At 37.9% G+C, this 23,650-nt stretch overlaps 1 pseudogene; it reads right to left on the reverse strand.

The window, feature by feature from the left end:
- Nucleotides 1-2,493: 2,493 nt before the first annotated feature.
- Nucleotides 2,494-23,650, reverse strand: part of LOC124870871 — a 34,411-nt pseudogene continuing 13,254 nt past the window's right edge.

Consider the following 23,650-nt stretch of genomic DNA (forward strand, 5'->3'; position numbering starts at 1 on the left):
TTTTGACACTGAAAGAAGACCACAGAAGTGTAACCAATAACATTCTTGATTTCAACACAATAGCCACTGATAGTGGATTCCTTTAAAGGCCAGCTAAAAAATTATGTTTTCAAATCTACTTTTGTCTAATTTTATCTTGTAATTTCTTTTTTGTTGAAGCACAGATTTTTATCTTGAAAGTTTTACTTACTATACAGGTCCTTCTCAAAATATTAGCATATTGTGATAAAGTTCATTATTTTCCATAATGTCATGATGAAAATTTAACATTCATATATTTTAGATTTATTGCACACTAACTGAAATATTTCAGGTCTTTTATTGTCTTAATACGGATGATTTTGGCATACAGCTCATGAAAACCCAAAATTCCTATCTCACAAAATTAGCATATTATTAAAAGGGTCTCTAAACAAGCTATGAACCTAATCATCTGAATCAACGAGTTAACTCTAAACACTTGCAAAAGATTCCTGAGGCCTTTAAAATTCCCAGCCTGGTTCATCACTCAAAACCCCAATCATGGGTAAGACTGCCGACCTGACTGCTGTCCAGAAGGCCACTATTGACACCCTCAAGCAAGAGGGTAAGACACAGAAAGAAATTTCTGAACGAATAGGCGGTTCCCAGAGTGCTGTATCAAGGCACCTCAGTGGGACGTCTGTGGGAAGGAAAATGTGTGGCAGAAAACGCTGCACAACGAGAAGAGGTGACCGGACCCTGAGGAAGATTGTGGATAAGGGCCGATTCCAGACCTTGGGGGACCTGCGGAAGCAGTGGACGGAGTCTGGAGTAGAAACATCCAGAGCCACCGTGCACAGGCGTGTGCAGGAAATGGGCTACAGGTGCCGCATTCCCCAGGTCAAGCCACTTTTGAACCAGAAACAGCGGCAGAAGCGCCTGACCTGGGCTACAGAGAAGCAGCACTGGACTGTTGCTCAGTGGTCCAAAGTACTTTTTTTGGATGAAAGCAAATTCTGCATGTCATTCGGAAATCGAGGTGCCAGAATCAGGAGGAAGACTGGGGAGAAGGAAATGCCAAAATGCCAGAGGTCCAGTGTCAAGTACCCACAGTCAGTGATGGTCTGGGGTGCCGTGTCAGCTGCTGGTGTTGGTCCACTGTGTTTTATCAAGGGCAGGGTCAATGCAGCTAGCTATCAGGAGATTGTGGAGCACTTCATGCTTCCATCTGCTGAAAAGCTTTATGGAGATGAATATTTCATTTTTCAGCACCACCTGGCACCTGCTCACAGTGCCAAAACCACTGGTAAATGGTTTACTGACCATGGTATCACTGTGCTCAATTGGCCTGCCAACTCTCCTGACCTGAACCCCATAGAGAATCTGTGGGATATTGTGAAGAGAACGTTGAGAGACTCAAGACCCAACACTCTGGATGAGTTAAAGGCCGCTATCGAAGCATCCTGGTCCTCCATAAGACCTCAGCAGTGCCACAGGCTGATTGCCTCCATGCCACGCCGCATTGAAGCAGTCATTTCTGCAAAAGGATTCCCGACCAAGTATTGAATGCATAACTGTACATGATTATTTGAAGGTTGATGTTTTTTGTATTAAAAACACTTTTCTTTTATCAGTCGGATGAAATATGCTAATTTTGTGAGATAGGAATTTTGGGTTTTCATGAGCTGTATGCCAAAATCATCCGTATTAAGACAATAAAAGACCTGAAATATTTCAGTTAGTGTGCAATGAATCTAAAATATATGAATGTTAAATTTTCATCATGACATTATGGAAAATAATGAACTTTATCACAATATGCTAATATTTTGAGAAGGACCTGTAGTCAATGGAACAATGAGGCCTTAACTGATGTATTCTACCAGGGGTTCCAGGAATTCTAGATGGAGGGTTAGTTCATAAGTTACCTGTATTTACTAACTTTATTGTAAAATACTGAATTTCTCTACTATGATTTGGCTAGGTTTCTCAGAATGAACTTTCTTTCTTCACCCAAGGTCCAGGCGGTTCTTGCCATTGACTGTCACATGACTCATCAGATTACTCAGGAGACCAAACCAGTTGTGATGAGACAGAGTGAGAACTATGTAGAAAGGGTCGGGTTTCTTTTCATCTGGTCACTGAAGCTAACAGTCATCTTGGGGGCCTCAAGAGATGGAACCCCTTGGAAGCAAGTGAGATCAGTCATCCTCTTCAGATGGAGAGGATAAACCAGGTGGAAAACAAATTGGTATTCTGTGTGAAAATGCCAAGTAGTCTCAGAACCTGCTGTGGGTGAAACATGCCATCAACTCTCTCCCCTTCAGCATCACCAGTATGGATCCATTTTACCGTTTATGGATTCAAACCACCAGTGTTCACTATCCAGCAGAGGAAGTCCAAGATCTTTATTGTCAACCAATTTGTAGGAAAGCATGGAAGCATCCTCTAGCAACCTCAACCATCTACTCTAGGACTGCCAACCGTCACTACTCTTCTGCTCCACAATATGTGGCCAGGAAGACGGTATGGCTATCCACTGGCGACATCCCTCTCAGGTTGAACTGCAAGAAGCCCGCTTCTCATTTCATGGGTCCATTCCCTTTCTCCAAAGAGGTGTACCCGGTGGCGGTCTGTTTTCAGCTTCCCAGGGCTCTTTGTGTTCATCCCACTTTCCATTTGTCCTGGCTTAAACCTCACATCACCTCCAGACTCATGCCCTCCTCCAGAACCCACCTTCCCACCCAGTTTGTAGATGTGACTCCCGCCTGTATCGTTAGATATGTTCTCCAATCCAGATGCTGGGGCTGTGGTCTTCAGTATCTGGTTTACTGGGAAGGATATGGACCAGGAGAATGTTCCATGAAGATGTGATACTGTAATGATCCTACCAGTCTGCTTCCCTGTTTCCATGACAATTAATGCTCATGATCAAGCTCATTCATCTTAGCTGTGCATGGCGATCGTGGCCACTTACCGGTTTTACTTACTACTTAAGCTTCTACAAGCCTGAGACTCCTCTCCAGATTATTGAAAGCAGTGAGTAAAAGGTGACTGTGACTCACTGAAAAGAGTGGTCATCTTGCAAACTATGGGTTGTGGGTTTGATTCCAGCTTCTGCCAGCCACATGTTGATGTGTCCCTGGGCAAGGCACTTAGCCTCAAATTGCCTATCAATCGGTGTATGAATGTGTGTGTCTGGGTGAATGTGGCTCTAGTGTAAAGTGCTTTGAGTGCTCAGTATGACTGGAAAGGTGTTATATAAGTTCAGTCCATATCATACCTGTCTCTGGTTTTCTGCATTAGACCATGCTCTTATTTTTTGGATTGGATTTGTTCATCTTGGAGATTCTTTTTGTATTAGACCCAGACTGGAAACTCATTACCGGCTTAAAAATTGTCCCTGCCTGGAGTATCATCACCCACCAAAATAGCTTTCCTCTGTTGGACCACTTGTTTGCTGAGTATTGGACTATCTGCACGTAGTTGGACGTCACTGTGCCTCTCCAATGGCATTGGCCATTTTGTATCCAGGACAGCCCGCTATTACATATCCCGTGGAGCACTGCGACTGATATGACGAGCGTCCCAAGTCTGACGTCACAAGACGCTATATAGGAAGGCCTCCGTTTTGAACACCCCGCCTTCAGCTGGAGATCGTGACCCAATCACCAACATCTGAAGCATCACCTGGAGAAGAAGAGTCCTGAGTGGATTTAATTTATTCTCTCTCGTTGGCCAACAAACAATTCATAACTGAGGTTTCTGGACTAGGAAGGCCAGAAATTTCACTTTGCCGATCGAAGACGTGAGTTTAACATGTAACTAAAAACACGGAGTTCAAGGAAACGAACCTTCACTGTGTTTCATCCCAAGTCGACTTTGATGGTCAGATCGTATTTTTCCTTTTCGCCAAGAAGGCCAAAGGACGAAGACTGACCACTTTCTTGGAGTTTAACTGCGGACGTGCAGCAACGCTTCAACCCCCCTTTTCCCTCTCACTCGCTGCCCCAGAAGGAAACTTCACCAAGTAAAACCCATCCTTTATTTTTATTTCTTTATTAGAAGGTCTGGGCAGGGTCAGAGGTTGTAGTGCGATGAGAATCCTGAATGATATGTGCATGTAACCTTGCTTATTGAAACTTTGATGTGCTGTGCTGATGTCTGAAGCTGCTGCGCTCCCAGCTCTGTGCGTGTTTTACCACCTGAGAGCAAGCGCAGGTGCGCTGTGAGACTGGACTGCTGAAATAACCTCATGGTGAAATTCCCCATTTTTCTTTGTCTCCAACCTCACTGCTGGCTAGCTGTCGCCAAAAGTTTTATAACTCTTTGTCTGCTCAGGAATTGGGGGAGGTTTTATGAGTCAGAATAACTGAGTTACAGTTGGAGCTGCGCCCCCACTCTCCACTCGCCACCACACCCCTTTTCCATATTCTCATTCCTTCTTTTTGCCATAACCGCTGGTTGATTCAATACACACCCACTGCTGTTTGCTTTATTTTTGCTTAGTTAGATGTGTTACCCTTGTTATGTAGAATTTTGCATGTTGAGTAGGTGAAGATTAATAAATATTCACATAGATAAAAAGAGAGCGTTTTGTGTTCATTGTGTGCAAAGGTGATTCGTCAGTCAAGATAAGGTTAAAAGTTCCACACGTTTTGGCAGAAACAGTCGATTAAACAGTGACATCTCCGGCAATAGTTATTAATTATTACGGAGTATTTAACAGTTGTAATTGTCAAAGGCGTTGAGCCACTATTACAACACCAGAAACATCTCTGGTCTCAATTCATAAATAAGGATTTAGGTTAAGAAGTTGATTTTGTCAGGTTATGATTTTTAATTATAATCATTGATCAAGATTAATCAATCAATAATCATAACCCCCAACACCTCAAAGCTTTTACCACCTGGCTCTCACTGAGGGAGGGGATCTGCCCACTCAGAACCAGAGCACCAGTGAAGCCTTTATGGAGGTTAGTGATTTCTCTGTGATTCTCTATTGATCCATCTGCAATTAGCCAAGTCAGTAATTTTCCTTACTTTGGAATTTTTTGTCAACCTATGTAGAGGACACTGCAAACATGTCAAAGTAGCTGCTCTGGCCAGATGATTCCAAAATGAAACTTTTGGCGTAATTACAAAACACTATGTGTAGCACTAAACTGAAACTCTGCATCAGCTTGAACATGCCACACCCACAGTGAAACATGTTGGTGGGAGCATCATGCTATAGGGATGCTTTTCTTCAGCGGGGATCAAGATACTGATGAGAGTTGATGGGAAGATGGGTGGAGCAAAATTCAGGGTAGTCATGGAAGAAAATCTATTAAAGGCTGCAGAAGACTTAAGACTGGACAATAGGTACACCTTCTACCAGACAATGATCCTGAACACACAGCTAGTCATAATTGAATGGTTCAGACCAAAACATACATAGAATGGCCAAAAATATAACAGTTTTCAAATTGAAAGCGCTGTCTACAAATTGTGTTCTTTGTTTTTTCAAATAAACACAACACTTTTTTATATAGACATTTTAAACACTTTAAAGAGGAATGAAAGATGTATGTAAATAGATTTCTTTCTAAGAAGTACTTGTTCTGTCTCATGTGGAAGTAAAAAACAACTGCTGTTTGGACAAACCACTGTACTTCACACTGCTGGCCTTTTTTACACTTGTCAAGGAAAAAAGAGCAATTGGGGAATTACATAGAGCAGGGCTTTGCATGCATTACAGAGTCGGAGACTAAAGAGAGATTATCCAAGGCCAGATGTGTCTCTCTCAAAAGGAAAAAAAAAAAAGATAAACTGAGTCCGCTAAGAAGCAGCCCCATCCTGCTGCTGCTGGTAAGCGTCAAGCAGTAGGGCATCAGCAGTTGGCTGTCTGGAGCATCACACCGTCTGTCTCCGAGAGTGCAAGATTTCAGGTTTAGGAAGCAACTGTCTTTTAATGTTGGTGACACTTCATCCATCATGCTTTAGACAAACATTTTCCAAGTTGACTGACTGAAGGAATGCAGCATTAGCTTCTGTTTGCTTAGAGGCAAACTTCACGCTTGTTTATGCATTTTAGAGAGGAGAAGATATGGATTTCAAATTTACCTGTCACACTTTTTAAACTTGTTTTACTGCGAAAAAAAAAAAATACTTTTGCACAGAACTCTGGGTAGGAGAAAATACACTGTAAAGAAGTTATACATTACTCTGCACTCCAACTATTGCGGCAGCAACGTTTTATCAGCTTAATTGTAAAGAACATGTTATCTGAGAAGCATTCCAAGGCTGCAGCTCGTGAGCTATGACTCCCTGGCAGAGAAACCCAGCAAGCTTTTCTGGGTACAGAGTTGTGTTTTATTGAGCTAGGGTTTGTCAGCATTTTTGGTGAGCTGGTAAAATATAATTGTGTCATCCTTTATAAAGCAGTGTAAGGTTGACAGCACCCAGAGAAGCTTCATTACTCTGCTTTTTATTGGGGTGTGAAGAAGGGGACATTCTGTTGGTGATGAATAACGTCTCTCTCGCATGAAGTCAAGGTAAAGCACACTCACAGCGGCGGTGCAGTGCTCTGACACATGTACATGGATCTTCTGAAATGAAATCAATTTAGCTGAAGAATTGTGGCTGGTTAGCCATAATGGTTATCTGATGCCCATCAATAGCTGTATTGATTTGCAAGTAAAATCAAAATCTGTGAGAACTGAGTAGAAAAAATGCTTGAAATGTATTTGAGCATATGCAACAAATGTGCCAAGCTGCAAAGAGACATATTAATCCCATATCAAATTATTTTTTATATGGGATTATCATACACCAAGACAAAAAACTTGTGTTTCTTAATTCTTTGTGTTTTTCTCATACAATTAACTAACTAAATTAACTCAAAAGAACCCTTTTAAAAACCGAGTTTGCTTCGAAGGGTCTCAAAGCTCCCAAAGGTTTCACCTGCTTGGTAGCACTGTTGTCATGCAGCAAAATGGTTCCTGGGTTCAAAATCCAGTTTTGGGTCCCTCTAGATGGAGTTTGCATGTTCTACCTGTGTATGTGTAGGTTCTTTCTTGGTATTCTGGCTTTTTCCAAATTACAAAACATGACTGTCAGGTTATTTAGTCATTTTAAATTGCCCTTCGGTAAAAGTGAATGTGTAAATGGAGGCTTGTCATCTGTGATTCATTGCCCTGTTAATGACTGGCAGCCTGTCTCATCTCTAAACCAATGACTGCTGGAGATAGTTGCCAGCACCCCACATAAGCACAATCCTCACTCACAAGCCTGCTAGGACATGCGGATATAGACAATGCAGATTGTCGCAGATTTTTGTTGGGTTCAGTTTTAATACCAAATCAGACCTCAGTGTTGTCGGACCTGTAAAATCAAAAAAGTCACTTAAATAGAACTCATCTGACAACATGACGTTAAACTGCGAGATATTAAGATGCAACACATCATGCCCCAATCTAAAGAAATTCATGAACCGGTGAGAAATAAAATCATTTACATCTAACAGCCTGGAAATGGTACAAATACGTTTTAAAGACCTTAGGACACCAGCAAACCACAGTGAGTCATTATCCATAAATGGAGAAAAAGTGGAACAGTGGTGAATTTTTCAGACCTCCCTGGCCTATCAAAGTTACTCCAAGAGCATACTGACATTTCATCTTAGAGATCACAAAAGTACCCAGAATAAAATCTAAAACACTGCAGTCCTCAATTGGCTCATTAAAAGTCAGTGTTCATAATTCAATAATCAAAGACAATTGGAAAAAATTCCACCCTTTGGACCTTTCCAAGGCAAAAATTACACCACAAAGGCCTTCCTAACATTTGCCAAAATAAGCTCCTGGTAATTCCCAAGACTTGAGAAAACATTCAGTGGATTGTAGAGACAAAAGTGGAGCTTTTTGGAAGGTGTGCATCTCTTTATATCTGGTGTAAAATTAACACAGCATTTCAGAGAAAGAACGACATACAAACAATCAAATATATCAGTGATAATGTGATGGTCTGGGACTGGGACTGCTTTGCTGCTTTCTGGAACAAGACATCTTGCCATATTTAATGGAACTATGATTCCTGCTTTTTACCGACAGCATAAAATTTTAAACTGCACCAACAAGTTGGCTGTTTCACTTAAGAAAATAAAAATTAAAGGAGTGGCCTAGTCATAGTCTGAAGTAAATCCAACTGAGGTGCTATCGCTTGACTTTAAACATGCCATTTATGATCAAAAACTCAAACATTTAAATAATTCTTCAAGAAAAAGTGGACCAAAATTCCCCCCAGCAATGTAAAAGAATCATTGCCAGTTGCTACAAATGCATGAAGGCAGTCATTGCCACTAGTGGCACAACCAGTTATTAGGTTTACGGGGCAATACATATTCACATAGAGCCAGTTTGGTTTGGGTAACGTCTTTCTCCTAATAAATGTAATCATTATTTCAAAACTAGTTTTTGGTTTGAATTTGGTTTGAATTTGAATTGAATTTGGTATATTATCTGAGACATTTAAGTGTGACAAAAAAAAGCATGCTTTGCCTTCTGTTACCATTCTAGGATTCAGGACCCTGTGAACATTTTGTTTCTTTAGTTATTACTTGTTGTAGCTTAACCTTTCTTGCAGGTGGTGTCAGTAACTGTCTGCTGTATAATTGTCAGTATTCTTGCCTATGATTTTGTGGGCCGCAAAATGTCTATAACATTTTTGTTATGCTATGGACATATAAGAGCAACTAAAATTCCTAACTTTGATTGGCCTTGTGTGATATTCACACATTTATGAGAAATTAAATTATGGGTTTTTATCAAATAAGCCATAGTCATCCTAATTAACAGAACTAAATGCTTGAAATATATCAATGTGTGAAAATAATTTGTATAAAGTGAATTTTCCTCTATGATTTGAATTACTCAACATTTTTTTAGTAATACAATTTTGAGATGCAACTGTTTTGTGCTGTCTTGGATACAAGCGAGGTCTTCTTATTATAGCTGTAAGCAACCATTTGTTGGATGAAAAACAAGAATGTTTGTTAGAAGTGCTGTAGTCAGAAACACCACATATATTAACATAAGAACCCAAGGATCCTGATATGGAGTTATTAAGGTTGGATGGGGTCACTCCAGGGACTCGCACTTTAAAGAGAGTTCTAAAGTTTCCAATTTCATTTCCTATACACAATCAGCCTCACACCCAAGAGAGGGAGGATATTTAAGATCCTCTGAATAAATCTGAGGCAGGCGTTTAGCAACAGCAAAAAAAAAAAAAAAAAAAAATGAAAGAGCCGGATGATTATTGGAATGAAGTATAATAAAGCCACAGCAGATCTGAAGGGAAATGTAAGGTCTCATTTTCTTTTTTATGTGACAGGGATTAGGTACAAATATTCGTGGATGGTATTAACTTCTGCTGCGATTGCATTGTTTCAAGAGTTCTTTTTCGTCAAGAACATTGCAGGAAAGACAGACAATCTCCTCAGGAGTAACAGCAATAAGACGTACCTAATATTATCTACAGGAGTCAAAGGATTAAAGGCTTTTAAAGGCCTCTCTGTACACAAAAACTGCTGATATTTAGTACAGCAATATTCAGGAGCTTCTACATAAGTATTTTTAATTGTAATGCAATGATTGATTGACATTTCCTTAAGATTGTGTTACTTAACATTCACTGCAATATCATTCTGAAAACCTCTAAATCAACCCCTGGTTATTTTCCATTGAGTTCAGGCAGGAAAAAAAACATCTCTTACCTAATAAATACAGATATTATTAGACAGCAAATATTAGTATTAGCCAGAAACCCTAAACATTTTTAAACATACATTTATCAACTTGGCTTTTTCTTGTTTTTTGAACCAGATAAGTAATTTTAAAAGGCACTTTTCCGACACAAAAATAGTTTTTGGAGCCATACCTTTTTAAAACAGAAACTAACATGGGGAAAATAACATGTTGAAACCATGGATCCTAATAGTTTTAAACAGATAATGTTTTTTTTTTTTTTGCATTTTTTTAATAGATTTATGGCCACTATTGACAAAATAGAAAAGAATGGAGTGAATACTCCCACTTTGCCCAAAGATAGTCTAGGCAGAAAAAGTGAACAAGCTTTTTTGAAGCAAACTGGTGAGAAGGATAGATTTCTTCTCATTCCACCAGAAATATTTTCTCTGTTTTTGCCCCAGAATTTAAAATAATTGAATTTTTTGCTTTAAGGAATGGACCACCCAATGCTAAAGGAAGAGGACATAATAAAGTTTATGTTGCGGCGAGAGCAGACAGTTCTAACGGGCTCCGCAGCCAAATCATAGAGACAACCATGAGTAATGTTTAAGAACATAAAGTTTCTTACATTAGAAAATAGGTTGTGTTATTATGAATTAACTCCTGTCAAAACAAAATCTCTGAGGAATGCATTAGTAAATGACAGAATAACTGTACTCTCCAAAGTTTATCATGGATATTTACCAAATACCCATAAAATTAGTTGCTGCTGCAATTTTGTTTCTCAATTTCTGAGCCAAATGAACAATAAATTATATATTAGTAATTTAAATTTCCTGTGCGTAAATGTAGCATTAGTTGAAGCAACCTTTTAGGTCTAAACATATACCAGACAGATGTTTTGAATTAGTGGCCTGATTAATGGTGTCCTTAAAACAATGTTGTGACACCAACATTACTGTTTAACAGTTAAACACTCACAGGTAAGACACTACTTGATTCTATGCAGAAAGTGAGACTTTCAGCTGCTAACATTTTTGGTAGTTATGTTTTACAAAACACAAGCAAGGTTATCCTGGTACCCAGTAGCTGAGCAAAATGAGTGTCAACTCTCTGTGCACATCAGAATACCAATAATGGTCAAAACCAAAGTAGAAAATTCAACATTTTGATGAATGCTGCTGGAATTTCATATTTTTGAAACGTAATTTTTGTCACAAGCAACCTCTCACCACAATGGACTTGCCACAGACTGCTCTTGAATTTGTGGATAGGGTGCTCACAACAGTTGATTTATGCTCTTTCAGTTAAATGTGACAAGACAATTTAGTTGTGCTCATATTTATTAAGAAAGTTCTATTTTTATGTTGCGACATTCAACTTATCGAAGTACAACCTCATATGCAAACAACTCAAACTGCAGACAGTATTTTTCCTCTATATGCCAGATGCAGAAAATGACAAGAATGGCCTGTAACACTAAACCGTAAGAGAGGTGTCTGGTGGGGATAAATCTCACAGAGTGAAATTATGAGGGATCTTGCCCTCAGACACTTACCCGGTTGGCTAACTGAACAAGTAACAGTGAATTATTTTTATCTCTCAAGCAAATATTGGCTTAAAAGGGCATGGCTTACAGTCAATATCAAGTTATTACTCAAAAATGTTATCACAGTTTTTCAGGCACATAAGACATTCTTCTGAAGGAGCCTATTTTTGCTTGAACACTTTCTTTCAGTGAAAGTTTTACAGTTGTAGTGGTAAAACAAAAGTCTAGACTGAAATATGTTGCTAATAACTTGGCTGAATGTTTTATGTAAGAGTGCATTTTTCACATTTATATGGATCATAGCCTTAACTGCAATTCTGCAACTGAAATTCTTGCACATTGTTTGATGCAACATAACATATGCTCAGTCCGACTGGAAAGAGACTGTTTATTGTGCTTTATGTCTTTCAACAATGAATTTCTTCTTCCCATGATGACAGATTTATGAAATGTACAACGAATAGTTCTCCTATCTACATATTCTCCCACAGCTTCTCCAAGGCAACGCAGAGAAAGGCAAGTTTATTGGTATAGCTTGTTTTAGCAAAAAGACCACTCAAAATCCTTTATATGATAATAACACAAGAAAAGAAAATACATAAAACATGCATTGCAGTACCATAAAGACAAGTAAAGTAAAGTTGGACTACAGACTGAAATTAAGGATGTGTCTGTTAATATTTTAAATAGAACAGTTAAAGGCAACTCTAAGCAAATTGGTGCTCAGGGAATCAGCATTTTTGCAGTTTTCTGGAAGCTTACTTCAGAATTGGGGTGATGTGCTCTGCTTTCTTAGTTTTAGTGAGGGGCCGGGAAGCAGCATTCTGGATCAGCTGCAGCTGTCTGATTGACCCTTTTGGTAGACCTGTGAACTCACTGTTGCAGTAATCAATTCAACTAAAGATAAATGCATAGATGATTTTTCAGGATCCTGCTGGAACATTAGTCCTTTTAACTTGGAACTGTTCTTCAGGTGATAAAATATATATAGTAACTGTCTTTATGTGCCTCTGAATGTACAGGACCAAGTCTATAACTACACCCAGATTTGGGGACTTATCAGTGGTTTCTAGCTGTAATAACTGAAGCTGTGAGCCTACTCTTAATCACTCCTTCTTTGGTCCAAAAATAATTACTTAAAATTATGGCACATCCACACATTAATTTGTTCTATACATCTACCCAACACTTGAATATGTTCATAGTCATCTGGTGATGTCACCTTGTAATGTAGAGCTGTGTGTCATCTGCATAGTTATGGTAACTTATCTTGATGGTTGTTATAATCTGAGCTAAGAGGAGTATGTAGATATTCATTAGGAGGGGCCCCAGGATGGAACCTTGGGGTACCCCATTTGGGATTTTGTCAACTCCCATTACAGTTACCTATTATCATCAAGACATCCCTGCCCTTCAAGTAAGACTCAAACCAATTACGTACTGTACCAGAAAAACCGACCCAGTTCTCCATTTGCTCCAGTAACATACCAGGGTCAACAGTGTTGAATCCTGCTCTGAGGTACAATAATAACAGCACTGCATTATGTGGATGTCATTGAACCTGACTGGAAGATGACTGGAATATGTCAAAGTGGCTGGTTAGTGTTAAAAGGTATTAAATTGTTAAAGCACAGCTTTTTCAATAAGCTTACTGATGAGATTTGAGATGTGTCTAATTCTACAATAGCAACTTGCTTAGATTGTTCCTTTTCTTTTTCAACAGTAGTTTGCTAACTGCTGTTTTTAGGGCCTGAGGAAAACATCTGACAAAAGGGATAAGTTTATTAATTAAATTCTATTCAATTCAGTTTTATTTATATAGCACCAATTCACAACACATGGTGTCTCAAGACACTTTACAAAGTCAATTCAGTCGAATCATATAGATTGCAAAGTCAGGTACATACATTCCAATTAATCCTAACCACTGAACAGTGCAGTCAGATTCAGTTATTTATGCAAATTGGATAAAAAGTTTTTCTATCTAAGGAAACCCAGCAGATTGTATCCAGTCAGTGACTTGCAGCATTCACTCCTCCTGGATGAGCATGTAGAGACAGTGGGCAGTCGCTTGCATTGACTTTGCAGCAATCCCTCATACTGAGCATGAATGTAGCGACAGTGGAGAGGAAAACTCTCTTTAAACAGGAAGAGACCTCCAGTAGAACCAGATTCATTGTGAGAGGCCATCTGCCACGATTAACTGGGGGTTTGAGAGAACAGAGCAAAGACACAAAAAGAACACATAAGCACTAAACCAGTAGCACTTTCTATAATAAAGAAATGTGAATAATTAATGGTTATAGCTCCTTTAGTGGCTTCATCTAGGAGAGAAAGACAGCAAAGCAGATTAACTTTGAGCCAGTTTTCAAGTCTAGTTTATTATTTGAATCAAATCGCTGACAGGCAAAACTTTCTTAAAGAAAGACTAGTATTAATGTATATAAACTGTCTCTCTTTATAGAGGTCACAGTGAACCTGGAATCCAGTCATTCACCACATCTCTTTGGGATTTCGACACTCCCTTATTTCACTTCTTTCCAATGGAGTATTTCTCCACAGAGATTTCTTCTTACCAGAAACAACCTTCACCTTACTGGGAGCCATGGAATCAATGATGTTGGAAATTATAGGATGGACGTTATGTACCAGCTCATAAACTGAGTTACAGGTCACAATTGAGGAGGAAGAGTAAACTTGTTTAAAGTTTCAGTTGAACTGTCCTTAAAAAGCCATACTCTTCCTGTTTTAGGATGATGGTTTGAAACGTGCCTCTGTGATATTGTTTAACAATTTAAACCTGCTTTAAACTACTCCACAACTTTTTCACTGACCTATCGAATGCGTTCCTTGGTCATTATGATCGGTCCATCAGTATCCCATAACAATCCTCTGAGACCTTTGCAGAACAGCTGTATTTGTATTGAAATTAAACTATACACAGGGGGACTGTATTTACAGCTCAATTTCAGTGATTTTTTATTTTATTTCGGGGTGTCAGGGTTGAGGAAGCTGAGTAGAGATGCACACCGCACTCTTTAAATCTTGAACCATTCCATGGGGCATGAATACTTTCCTAAGACACTATCTGAAATGGATCAAAGTTTAAAAGTAAGGGTCAATTAGTGATATAATTGATAGCATGAAGAATAAATATGGTGCTTTTGCTTATCAGTGGCAATTCCTCAAATTTACACCCACAGGAAGGATAGTGAGGATCAGATTACGGTGCTTCAAATCCCTAGATTAATGAGTGTGACAAAGAAAAAGTTGGCAATGACTCACTCAATTACATTCTTCCCGATTTCTGGTTAATCACTGTAAGATTGATTTAACCCTTTAAATTTGTTCTCTAATTTTTATTCTGCTGAATAAATCCTCTGAAATGCACAAATACTAAATCATAGAACTTAAATTCGAAACCTAAATTCTGCTTTGTACTGACAGCTCACTGATATGACTCAGGCAGATTACAAAAAAAACCCTGAAAAATCATTATTTAGATTGTCATATTCTGCCTTACTCAGACCTGCAGAGGACAGAGGCTATAAAACAGCAGCCACTAAACAGGACTAATTCTCCAGAATGAAATATATCAAAGGGGGCAGACCATTTACAAGTCGGTTATCAGAGCTATATTTCAAGTAACGGCCACAGCCGCTGCCCACTAAAGTGTGTCTGATGTATTTAAGGGCCAGTTTATGTGCTCCTCTGGTCTCAGAGGGGGTTACATTGATAGAGTATGTCTCCAGTCTGACTCTTCATACAAAGACAGCGAGAGGAGGAGAATCCCAGTAACACTTTGTGTACAGTTAAAAATCCAAAAGGGCATCTTTGCTGTTCCTGAAGAGTAAACTGAACTTTCTCGGTGCCATTGTGAAAAATCTTAAAGATTAATTGTTAAAAAATGCACTAAACTAAGTTAAAAAAAAACACAGTTTATGTTATTTTGCTTCTGAGTTATAGGTCAAATATAGACCAATCTAGTTTTGGGTTATGGTTAGACATGGGCTGGTATGAGATTCTCAGGGCATGATTAGCAAGAGTAAAAGGACCACAGTTTCACAGTATTAGGGTATTTACAAAAGAATTTATAATTAATTTAAACAGAAAAGCAATACTTTTTATTCCTGCTTTTTAATAATAGGACACATTGATAAATGCAGCTATAAAAATGTATAATGTGTATTTATTGTTGTGATGATTATGATTACAGACTTAAGAAAAATATTAAATAACCACTCGCAAAAACTTGTGGAAGCTTTAAAGTGCCTTTTGGGTAGAATATTCAACCTTTTTGCCATTCTGCACTTTATAAAATAATAGTGAAATTGTTGCAAGCGGATATCAGTTGCATATTAGTGAGGCTATCTGTTCGGCCCAAATGTGGAGTAGCTTCCATTCAGCCAGCTGACCAGAAATGTACAGCAACAAGTGTGGGAGGGGAAGAACACTGTTACTCTGTGTGTCAGTCAGAGGAAAAGATCAATTCAGCACCTTCACTGGCATCTCATTAAAACCCTTTAAAATATAGGAATAATATAACAGTATATATTACCATTTATCAGTTAACATTATCAGTACAGATAATAATTTTTTTTTAAATCTTGGTATACCTTGACACCAAACTATTACTGGTTAACATGATGTTTATAACCTTAAGGCTATCAAAATTAGATTCAAATGAATATTCTACAACTTCCAAATACTAAACAAGTGACATGTCAGTCAATTATTTATATTGTTTGTTGCTTTAAAAATAACTAAATAAATAATTCAAAAAAGAAACAATATTGTCTACCACCACTTTTGTTCACAATCAATTGAATTTAGATAACAAAATTCTTCTCTGCATATAACACTGCATAAAATATTGCCTGTCAATACTAAATTTTTGACCAATTCTTTGGTGAAAGGGTCAGTTTTGAAGCTAGCTACTTCTAGTTTGTAAGAAACACCTTAGCGGGCAAAAGGCTATTGTTATCTTAAGCGGACAAACTTGCTTTTTATTGTGAACTGTCATCACAAACAGAGCCCACTGACATGAATTGTTATACAGTGCAATTTTACAGTTTCACAGTTAATCCTGTAGAAGAGGTTCAGTGAAGTCTGATCGGGTTCCTTGCAAAGTTCAATATTCAATCCTGTGAAGAACGATAAGGATCCTTATTGAGCTTCATTTTTATAACAAACTGGATTACAACTTGCAACCCAAGGTTTGGTTAAAACTCTGCAAATTTTGTCCCATCAGCATTTTCAATATTTCAAACGTTAGTTTTCATTGACTGACCCTGTAGGCTACAACATTTAGCATACAGGCTAAACACAACACTGGATTTAAAGAAATAAATCCAGTGTTAAATAGACAGACTAACTTTATTGTATGCTTTTTAAACCATCATAAGTGTTTGGAGATTTAATAAAAAAATTAACCAATGATACCTAGAGATTATTTTTATTTGCATTATGCAGGTGTTGATAACGCAAATAAATACAACAAATTATGAATATTGAAAACTATAAACTACAAAATATCCTCAGATTTATTTTTATGTTCTAATACTGCTTTTGGTACAATTTATTCTATATTTTGTTATATATTAATTTACTACTGAACAACTGAAGACAAATATCCCAAATGCTTTAATCTCAGCTGCAAAACGTGACAAAACATTTTCGGCTGCACCTTTCTGAAGAGACTGTATTCAAAGCCGGGGTAAACATAAAATACATAAGCATATGATGACCAGCTTATGTCCGCAAAAATAACTAAAGCAGATCAATATTGAATAAGGAGTTAAACACCATGCCTGCTTCATTGCACCATAGATAAGTGAAGCAACACTGATGAAAGTCTGACAGAGGTCAGACTGTCATCACCAGCCAGATGCTCAATGAATGTGTTTTCACCTAAATGACTTGAACAGCTATACCTTGATCCTGCTTGTGATATTCAACTAGAGTGCTGTGCCCAGTGAGTAAAAACACATTTAACATTTAATCTGTTTGCACTAAATTGCTAGCACTATATGAAGCATATGAAGTTCATATGCTGGAAATTTGCATTAGATCCTCCTGAGAGGTTCAGGCTGTCGTGTCAGCAGCAGCTAACAAGAAAGTGACAGAAAGTAAATGAATACAATATCCTGCTAACAATGTAACAATGTCCAGCTGTTCAGTTAGTTAAAGTGTAATCAATCACCTGGAAAACAAGGTGATCTGCACAAAAAACTATACCCATTTATCTAGCAGAGAACTTTTCAATGATAAGACACCAATTGGCACGTGAAGTAAATAGTTCTTGAAGAGCATTAGCTGGAAACAGTGTATTGAGCTTGATTATCTCAGTGACTAATGCTCTGTCACTCTGTAGTATGAGAGAGCGCAGCGAGGACCCCCGGTAATGGAGCCTGAGCAGGTGTTGAAAGCGCACTGACATCAAGGGGGAGTGCTCTGACAAGAATTTCTGATGAATTTCAATTACTGATCTATTAAAGGTAATGAGCTAAATGGGCAGCCAGAATACATTTGCCAGATAGCCTGAGACGAGACCTCAGGCTTTTTGTTTTTTGCTTCTGCAGTCACACCAGCCAGTAAGATGTTAGATATGTTTCTCTGTTAGCTTGGGAAGTTAAAATCGAGGTGTATGGTCTCTAATTATTTGTTATATTTTGGTCATGTTTAATAGGGGTTAGTTTCGTCACTGTTTCCAGTCATTCCTAAATATAATGTCAGAATGCCATCTGCTGGAGTGAATACAACATGAAGGATTTCATGAACATCAGATGTACACTGACATCTGCTGGATCTAAGAGGAACAGCATCAAGACGAAGTTCATTATCAACGCAGCTTTCCACAATTGTATTGGCCACACGATAATAATAACATGATAATAATAATAATAACAATAATAACAAATGCAAATGATTACATAAGATCCTTTGAGAAATACTAGAAGCTGACCTGGCTATACAGATCAGATGAAACAGGCCCTGCTCACCTTTTTTCAAGGTTCACAGATTGGATGAATCAATCTGTAACATTGTATTGAATTGACTATAACTTCCTGTGTATAAACTGGATGGTTTTGTTTATTTTTGCAATGGATGAACAAAATAATATTTCCACTTCCTTAAATTTCAAAGGTTTGTATACACTTTCTCAGTATTTGGTAGAACAGCTTTTTAAACTGTACTACTTGAGTCAAACATTTTTGGTGTCCTTCCTCAAGCTTCTTCCAGCAGTTTGCTGGAATGTTGTCCCGTTCCTACTTACAGAACAGGTGTTGGTAAGTCAGATTTGTAGGCGGCCTTGTTCATATACATTTTCAGCTCTGGCCAGGTTTTTCCATGGTACTGAATTGAAGCTTTGTAATTACCTCTCCAAAACATTGACTTTGATGTCCTTAAGCCTTTTTGGAACTTCTTTTGCTGCATGCTTGGGGTCCATTTGACCTACCAATTTAAAGCCAGGTTTTTACTTCCTGTCTGGCGTCATACACTGTAGATCTTGTTCAATATTACCACAAAATGTTTTTTCTTCATGTTTGCCATCTATTTTGTGAAGTGCATAAGTCCATACTGCACAAAACACATACAGAACATGATGGTACCGCCCTAATATCTCACATATCTCACAGTCGGGATTGTTTAAAAAGCGCAAGCCTCTTGTTTTCTTACAAATGTAAAAATAGCCTTTTGCTCAAACATTTTAAACTTAGTTTCATCATACTGCAAAATGCATCTCTAAAAGTAAGCTCTTTTCCCCACAGATCATTTGTAAAATATTTTTAACTTTTGAAGTATGGATGCTTCCTCGCTGAACAGCTTCCACCCATGTCAGTACAGGACGTGTTTCACTGTGGGTAATGACACACTCTTACCAGCTTTAGCCAGGTTTTTTTTTTTTACACTTTTGTTCAGGGGTTGATATGCATATTTAACACATGTCTGTCTCCTTCCTGCATGGTATGATGGCTGAACGTTCCCATCCGGTTTTTACCACATTCATAAACAGCTAAACTTGGCACCTTCAAGCAGGTCCACAATTCTCTTCCTGAAGTTGTGGGTGGTTTTTTTCCACCTTACATTACGTCACACAAAAAAGCAATCTGCTTAAGGTGTTGCCTTATAGTACATTATAGGCCTGGCATTTGGCAAACGGAAATGATTTTGATAATCCTTACTGATCTAAAGTAGGAAAAGTTAGATTTAATTTTATGTTAGACAGTGGAAAAAGGTTGTTTGTCTTATACAATGTGTATAAATATGTGGGTTTAACTGTATAAAGTTTCTAATTAATTAGTGGCATCTGGTACAGTGGATTTTAGTAGTAAAACCGCTTTCTAAACTCAAGGAAGTTTTCTTTCTATGTCTATGGAAAAGCAAGAAATATATACATTTCAAGACAGGTTTTTGCTCTTAAAGTTACCAGTTGACCATCAACTCTCATATTTATCAACAATTTTAAAGGTTTGAAGTGTTTGTGTGTCTTAAAGGAATATTTATGAGACCCACATGTTGTGGTAAATAAAGATAAAGAGCCACATTTAATGTAAATATACACTCACTGGCCACTTCACTACACCTTCCTAGTACTGGGTTGGACCCCCTTTTGCCTTCAGTACTGCCTTAATCCTTCGTGGCATAGATTCAACAAGGTACTGGAAACATTCCTCAGAGAGTTTGGTCCATATTGACATGATAGCATCACACAGATGCTGCAGATTTGTCGGCTGCACATCCATGATGCCAATCTCCTGTTCCACCACATCCTAAAGGTGCTCTATTGGATTGAGATCTGGTGACTGTGGAGGCCATTTGAGTACAGTGAACTCATTGTCATGTTCAAGAACCCAGTCTGAGATGATTCGTGCTTTATGACATGGCACGTTATCCTGCTGGTTACTATTGCCTTTCTATCAGCTCGAACCAGTCTGGCCATTCTCCTCTGACCTCTGGCATCAACAAGACATTTGCGCCCACAGAACTGCGGCTCACTGGATATTTTCTCTTTTTGGATCATTCTCTGTAAACACTAGAGATGGTAGTGCGTGAAAATCCCAGTAGATCAACAGTTTCTGAAATACTCAGACCAGCCCATCTGGCACCAACAACCATGCGATGTTAAAAGTCATTTAAATCACCTTTCTTCCCCATTCTGATGCTCAGTTTGAACTGCAGCAGATTGTCTTGACCATGTCTACATGCCTAAATGCATTGAGTTGCTGCCATGTGATTGGCTGATTAGAAATTTGCGTTAATGAGCAGTTCGACAGGTGTACACAATAAAGTGGCCAGTAAATGTACATATGCCATTATTGGCAAAATACAACTTTAATGACAAACATATATAGATTCTGCAGAATAGAACACAACCCTTTACCTACTAAATCACATCATGAGTATGTTTTATAGCATTATAAATAAGCACACGCAAACTGGAAAAAAACATATTAAGGGAAAATTGTAAATAATAGTATACAAGATTGGACAATACCTTTATAAATCCTTTTTTGTAACTCATACCTAATTAATGCAAACCTTACAGTGGCAGCACCTACTAATGAGTATATGAGTATACTTCAAGTAAATTTGTACTATTGTAGTTTGTCTTAGTGATGTGCACAAACATGTTCATGGAAACGTAACTTCTAGTTGAACTTTGAACGTAACTATTTGTTCTGTGTTTTTCATGACAAACATGAACTGAGCTCTGCTCTCCCAAGCATAATTAAACTGTGCTGTTTGTGGGAGAGAATGAAGCAGGTAATCTGAGAAACCTTTAGAAGAAATGTTAGCTTCTTTACGCAGAAAAGAGACATGACATTTACTCTTTCAACCTAAACACATATAAAGGCTTGTGTCATAACTATTTAAACTGCCCCTGGTTTTTGTTGCATCTCTGCGTGTCTGATGCAGGCAGGTACAGGGCAGGAAAACAGACGAATGAACGTGCAGCTTAATGCATTTAATCACTTCTAACTGTGCTGACTGACCACTGCAGAGTTGCGTAAAACAGCACAGCCCATTAATTTACATGGGTGAATGTTTTGCTAGCAGACGTTTACAGAGAATCAGGATTTTATTTGAGAAAGAAACCCACGTTTTAGTTAAAATCACATGAAAATGTGTAAGCAAGAGCAGCTTTTTGAGAGTTCTGTCAAACTGAATTACTGTTTGCATGAGTGAAAATAACAGGAGAGAAATAAATGAAATGGACAGATGTCAATAATCTGGCAAAGAACATGTTGCAAATGCTACCCAATGACACAATAAATATGCAATCTGATGCTTGGCATCATGATCTATATAGTATGAAGGACTTTCTTTGATAAAAGGTTCATATTGATGTTGTGAACTTTGTTTAAAATGTTTAGGTACTGAACTATAAAAAATAAATTAATTCCATTAACAGTCTAAAATTAACGTAAAGCTAGTTCTCGATAATGAACTTGCACAACACTGGTTGCTTTGGCAAAAAAAGTTATTTACCCAAGGCTAATTTTTTTTTTAGGAAAATACATGAAGTAATTTTGACTTGGGGGAATCACACAACAATCATACAAGGGGAAAAGCTTTTGTAACTGTGCATTTGTGCTTGTTTTCAATTTTGCAGCCAGTTTCAAAAACTGAACTTGACTCTTTCTGTCATTTTAGAGACATTATCCTAAGCTTTGTCTTATCAGCATTCTCACAGAAAACCCTTTTATGCATGTGCCGAAGATTGTACTGGAGATGTGTTCCTGCAAATGGGGATACTTTGAAGTGTCAGCTGAGTAGAGCACTCAAGAGAGAGGACATGACTGACAAAGTGGAAACAATGTTTTGTTTACTGCATCAAGGATGTATCTTCCAGTTTATTTTCAAAGATGATTGTTTTAGCTTTGATATTGGTGATGCATTTTAACATATCAGCAGCATAAACAAAGAAAGAGAACACCAAAAGGCATTGTGCACATACACAATTTTCTGCTCTATTCCCCCGCAGGCTCATTCAAATGTTATTTACAATTTGTATCTAGAAGATGGCAGGATAATCTCTTCAGAAAATCTGGCAAGAATAATCTTCCCATAGGCATTCCCCAATTTAGCACCTACATTTTAAGGTTATAAAAATGACTATATGACTGCAGATCTGTTGCATTTCAAGCACAGATAACATTCCCAAAAAGCCCAAATACCATCTCTTTTTTAAATTCATGTGTGCTGTTTAACTACACTTAAACATTGAATGTTGGTATTTATAAAGTTACTTTAATATAATTCAAGTAAACCTATATGTGTATATAGAGCAAGCACAGCTTGCCAAAAAATAAATTGTAAAGCCCTGTATGTAAAATACTGAGACTTTGTTGTTTCAAAAGCCACTTACATAGTGAGTCAGTTGGAGCATAAATCCAAAAATAGATAAGCCTGAAATAATTCACCTTGTTTTCGCTGTGTACAACATTAATTTTAACTCTACAGCAGAAATACCCACAAGATCCTGCTTGATTATCAACATAATGATCTTTTGCAGAAGTTAAAATTTATGACAATATGTTATGTTAGGCCAAACATTTTAAATTTATAATTGTGATACAGCATATGGATTCTAGCATATTCTCTCTGTTTAAACATTGTTGTGACATAATCATTCATTTTTCATCATTTTATAACAGTGCAATCTTGCTGTTTTTCTTCCTAAATATACAGTTAATCCAGAACAAATATTGTAATTTAATCAAAATGGCTTACTAAGGCCACTGGTCTATTTACAGGCATCCTTTTCAACTTAGTGTGATATTTTATAATATGCTATACCGTTTGTGATGGTTGGTTGTCACTGGTTTGATTATACTATTAAAATAAGGAGTGGGTTTTATTTAATATTTGTCAATAAGATATTGAGTGTAAAAATGTAAAGATAAACATGAGTGAAAGAAAAGCAATCTACCACTGCTTTAATTAGTGCAAAATCAATGATCCTTTTATTTCTTATTTACAATGTTGTGGAAATTCTTTGGAAATAATTTGCTAGAAAAAATTTCTTCTCTTGAAGATATTGCATTTATAGTGAGCAGTTGTCCATCTGGACTGCTTGGTTGTTTTTATCATCCATCCATCCATCCATTGTCTGTACCTGCTTGCCTGTGCAGGGTTGCAGTGGAGCCGGTGCTTATCTCCAGCAGCCATTAGGCGAGAAGCAGGGCACACCCCGGAAAGGTTGCCAGTCCATCAAGGGGCAACACAACAAACACAGATACTTAAGGTCAATTTAGAGAGACAAATTAAGCTAACAGTCATATCTTTGAACTGTGGGAAGAAGGAACTCCCCTCCAACCTGAAGAGGACAAGCCACCCTTTTCCGGTCGAGTACCATGGCCTCGGACTTGGAGGAGCCGATCCTCATCCCAGCCGCTTCACACTC

This window comes from Girardinichthys multiradiatus, chromosome 7 (assembly GCF_021462225.1).
Source record: "Girardinichthys multiradiatus isolate DD_20200921_A chromosome 7, DD_fGirMul_XY1, whole genome shotgun sequence".
In the NCBI taxonomy this organism is placed as follows: domain Eukaryota; kingdom Metazoa; phylum Chordata; class Actinopteri; order Cyprinodontiformes; family Goodeidae; genus Girardinichthys; species Girardinichthys multiradiatus.